This window comes from Montipora capricornis, chromosome 4 (genome assembly GCF_036669925.1).
Source record: "Montipora capricornis isolate CH-2021 chromosome 4, ASM3666992v2, whole genome shotgun sequence".
Lineage (NCBI taxonomy): Eukaryota > Metazoa > Cnidaria > Anthozoa > Scleractinia > Acroporidae > Montipora > Montipora capricornis.
Window position 1 is genome coordinate 7,085,220 of NC_090886.1, and position 5,217 is coordinate 7,090,436.

Genomic DNA, 5,217 nt, shown 5'->3' on the forward strand with positions numbered 1-5,217 from the left:
GAAGATTGGGGCTTACATCACATAGGCTGATTTAGCAACAGAACGGGAACGTCAGTGGCGACGTCGCGCGCAGCAAAACTACCAATGAGAATTTAGAATAGAAAAGAAAAGAGTGGAAGTCTATTCTATTCTGAATTCTCATTGGTGTTTTTTCTGCGCGCGCCGTCGCCACTGACGTTCCCGTTCTGTTGCTAAATCTAACAGTGGATTATCACCGTCACGTGCAAACTTGGGACGGAATGAGACCTCTTTCGCCTACTCTTTCGTTTGAGAGCATTTTTGCCCAGGTGCACAACAGAGGCCGAAAGACAAATGGGCCAGTCGCTGCAACCTTGGATTATTTTTTAATTAAATAGATTGGTAATTTACGTTGCATAACTTGATAGGTATGCCATGTATAAAAATGGAAATACCTGAATAAATTGTTGTTGTTGGCCAGATTATGCTCGGGATCTTAGATCTCGGCCCGCGAGTGGCTTATACCAGACCCGCAGAAAGAATGAGAAATGTCGGTCCCTCGACGGTATGTGACAGATCCTTAACGGCAGCTCAGTCATCTTCTTATTTCTTACCATAATCCTGAGCAACATCTTAATAATATGCATCTATTTGGCAATGTGGTCAATTGTGTCCTCCATGTGATGAGCACAAGAGGTTATACTTTCAAGTGACGTTATGATCCTCACAGTTGTAAGTGCAATTTTAGCAATTACGTAGAAAAGACTGGGGTTGTTGTAACGCTGTCACTCGACCCTTACCGTATAATTAAAGTGAAGGAATTCTTGCTCTAACAAAATATTGTTTTAGAGACTTGTCCTTCCGATAAGCAACCATTTGGGGGATTTTGTAATATTTGCGAGCATGGCGATGATCTCGTTGTCATCAAAGTTGGCCATTGAGTTCTCATAAGAACTGCTTCGTTATAGCAAGACCGGTTTCGGAAACTTAAGTGGCTTCCTTCATCAGTTGCTTCCCTGTGCTTTTACTAGTGCTCGAGTTATTGCGAGCGGGAGTTTGACCGGTGAAGTCCGGTTGAATTTTTCAGGCTTCTCCTTCTACGCAATTGCTAAAATTGCGCTCATAACTGCGAGGATCATAGCTTCACTTGATTTCATATCCGCAGTTCAATATATGATTCATATCATATATCATTTCGTTCATAGCCGGTTATACTTTAGTGGTACTATGGTTTAAACTTGCGGATTCGCAAAAAAGCGTAACTTTCGAAACTACTCAAACGTGACACCTTTTTTAAAATTTCATATCGACAGATTTATCTATTACCTGTTCGGCCCATTTTGTCTTATTTTATGTAGTTACATTTTTATTACACTTAATAACCCATATCATTCATGGAAGAATGTAATTTTAAAAATTATAACTTTTGACGTTCAAATAACAGCATTAATTTTGCTACCGACTGCATCCCTTGTGAGTAAATATAAAAAATTTTATTTCAGTTAATTCAAAGGTATTATTTATTCTAATCTACTGCCGCCATTAATTTGGTATAATTTCAACGGGCATAACCCATATGCTCTAAGTTGCCACTTCTCATCCATGAATGCATGGACCTACTCCCATCGTAATCCCTCTTAAGTTAATTTTAGATCTCCTGCAAGATCCGGCATTCCCACGATGGTTAACTGACAGTCAATCATATGTCCCCATTTTCACGAACGACGCGAATCATTTGCGTGGCAATTCGCTCAGCTGTCAACATTGGCAAAAATGAGGACATATGATTGGCTATCAGTTAACCCTCGTGGGAATATCGGATCTCGCGGGAGATCTAAAAATAACTTAAGAGGGATTACGATGGGAATAGGGCAGGCCAATGTGAGGGATTACCTCTCTTACCTTCATACTCTCTTGGCAGGGGTTAAGTTTAGGGTTGGGCCAATATGAGGGATTACCTCTCTTACCTTCATACTCTCTTGCCCCTGCGGAGTAATGTTTTTAACATGTGCGGGATATAAGTCCCGCATTAATTGCCTTTCCTGTTTCGGGAATCGAGATCCATCCAGTATCCACCCCAGATCCTCTCCTCAGTTTTCTTACAATCGAGGCAGCTTTCCCAGGTGTGAAAGAGCGGGCAAAAAAGCGCGGGAACCCGTCTCGCTGCCGAAGAAAGAGGAGGAAGATGGCCGCTGTAAGTATTGTCTAGTCTTTTATTATTTCATCCTCTTCTCTATTTTTGGTTCAAAACGTCGTTAACTCTACTTCCCTGATACAGTAAGCTGATTTTTATCCTCAAAACTGCAAGAAGAGAGTTTTCGGACACGTTTTGGGAGTGTTCAAAAGGCTCAGCTTACCCAGCTTATCCAGCTTTTATTTTAGAGGGAAATTATCTTCGTTGATTTGGACATTCGCTGGCCACAAGTCGATTTGGCAAAGAAATTACTTGGTAAGATTACAAGTTTACTTTGTTACTTTGTCAAGAGACCAAAGTAATTATCGATGTATAAAATAAAACATTTGTTAATTCAGCCCACTTTCTCATCGACAAGAATCAACATTATATTCGTAAATAATGTTCTGACTGTTGTCGACCCGGCGTCTAAATTTGTTTCAATACATTTTTATAATTCTTTGTCGGTTTCTTCGCTGAATAAATGCGAACAAAGGAAACGAACTGAAAGCACGAATTTTTTGCGAAAGAAAAACCCCAAAAGTAAGGGCTGTCTTTAAAAGATAATTCGCCATAGTTTCTTTTATCAGTCTTATTAATAGGGGGTATTTACATGAGACCTGGATGACCTCAGACCGGCATGAGTTCGTATTGGCCTCCATACATTCTCTTTATGCGTTTACTCTAGATCGCCCTGACAATGAACTCAGACCCGTCTGACCATTGCTGGACCGAGACAAGAAATTCTCCTACCGATCTGACTTCGTACCGGTCTCATGTTAATGACAACAAATCTCAGACCGGGCTCAGAAATGTCAATCCTGTATGTCTTTTGGGTCAGCCATATATTTATTAAACAAAACATATCATTTAATCCCGAAACCACTAACCAAACACCTCGCCCCGGTTTCGTGTAAACGGTTGCAAAAATTTCATACCGGTACAAGTTCATACCGGTCTGTGTTCTTCCCAGTCTCGTGTAAATACCGTCTTAGTGGTGGCTTCGTGGTTAGTACACTTGACTCCGGATCGAGTGGTCCAGGTTCAGGTCCTAGCCAGGGACATCCTGTTGAGTGTTCTTGGGCAAGACACTTTGCTCTCTCGGTGCCTCTCTCCGCCCAGGTGTATAAATGGGTACCGGCAAATCCAATGCTGGGGGTAACCCTGCGATGGACTGGCATCCCATCCAGGGGGGAAGTGGAAATACTCCTAGTCGCTTCATGCTACAGAAACCGGAGAAAAGCACCGGCCTTATGGGCCCTCTAGGCTCGTAGCAGACTTTACCTAGCCATCAGATGTGTTGCAGTGCATAGGAAATGAGAAAATTGTTGTAGTGTGAGGGTGGAGTCAGTGAAGGTTGAGAGGAATAGGAGTGGGTAGGGGTGAAAAGTGAAACAAATGATAATCAATTCATTTGAGTTCATTACTATTGTTGGGCTAATATTTACTATGGATACTCTTGTAACTATAAAAGACTCAAGACATTGATAAATGTTTTGGCAGGACGTAGACAGCCTGTGCCATTACTTTGTATGTTGTGCAGATTTTTTTGTCTTGAAAGATTGCTTATCCTTTGCATAATATATTGATAGTCCCAGTCCACTAGGTGAAAAACCTGAGCAGTTGAACTATTTGCAGCTAAGTAAAGAAATACCAGAATATCAGACAAAGAATTATTGGAAAGTGCTCTCCAGATAAGCCTCTGCCACAGAAATGAAGACGAAAGTTAAAAGACTTCGGAAATCATACATTTTACTCAGTTGTACATCAAAGGTAGTAAAATGTGCATAATACAACACTTCTGTGAATTTTGAGTGTGACCAGGTCATCTGCTTACTATTCTTACTTCAGAATTGCACTTGAACATTTTTAAAGTTCTGCAGTAATGTAGTATATTTAGAAATTCCAGTTTTCACCATTTTCTCAAGGCAAAAGCTTGACATAAGACATGTACGTCTTGGAGTTATTAACTTAAGGTTTAGGATGCATGTTAAGCCCAAGAGTATAGCTGGAATCACCTAGTTGGACGGGTGAAAGTTGTTCTCATCATCATCATCAAACCAATTTTGATCCGGGTTTATCCCCGTAAACGGGGGTGGCCGGACTTACCTCACTTTAGCGGCAATCTTTCTAACTCCCACTCTCCATCTCGCTCGCTTCATTGCGTCCTTTTTCTCCAGACCAACACTCTTGCTCTCCTTCTCCACTTGCTTCTTCCACGTCTTCTTTGGTCGTCCTCGTTTCCTCTTGCCCTTCACTTCAAACTCCAACGCTTTTCTTAGAACATGCTCATCATCCCTCCTCAGACTAGCTCTAGACTATTGTGCCTATTCAAATAATATGAAAACCACCGATCTGTGGAATGGGCCCGAATTACAGAGTCACTGCCCCGCCAACCTTGACTTGCAAATAGTTCAAATTCTTCTTGAGAGGTGTTGTGTTCAACGCTACTTGTCAGGCCAGCCCGTTAGATCATATATTAATGAATTTCACACTATAGAAATAATAAAATTATTAAATTATTATAAATTTCTTGCGCTCGAAGTAACAACGAGTCCATGGTTCCACTTGCAACCTCTGCTAGACAAGAACAAATTTTATCTATTTTCCCCCGGGACTCGTGATTTTGAAAACACGTCGTTCCATTGTTGTGGCTGTTCTGGTACACCTTGAGGGTGAAAGTTGCTCACGCTGCGGAAAAGGAATTTCATCAAAATTTTCATATTAAGTGGGCGGAGCAGTCACTCGACAATTCAGGCCCATTCTACAGATCAGCAATTTTTGTAGTAATAGTATTATTGTCCTCTGAATCAACCACAAGAGACAGGCAACCATTTTAATGAAAGTGGCACTATTCCAGGGATGGGGGGGGGGGGGTGAATAGGTGTGGGTTATCATCCCCCCATCTCCAGAATAATCATAGTGCCTTATAATGTAGGAGCAGGACAATTTACCTTCCACCCTGAAAGAGGAAAAGCGTCTTTGTAACAATGGAGACTAGAAAAATAGTTTTAAAGGGGGGTGAGTAGACGACGTAGAGGTTGTCAAGTTGCATTATAGAGAGGAAGAAAAACAGAAAAAAGAAA

General features: G+C 41.3%; 1 protein-coding gene across 1 annotated transcript in view; it reads right to left on the reverse strand.

Moving 5' to 3' along the window:
• The window catches only part of LOC138045383 (uncharacterized), a 15,736-nt gene extending 15,644 nt beyond the window's left edge, over nucleotides 1-92 (reverse strand). Inside the window, exon 1 of the mRNA XM_068891863.1 lies at nucleotides 1-92. This exon is cut by the window's left edge and continues 113 nt beyond it. The gene's annotated coding sequence lies outside the window, so the exon portion shown is untranslated.
• Between the last annotated feature and the right edge of the window lie 5,125 nt (nucleotides 93-5,217).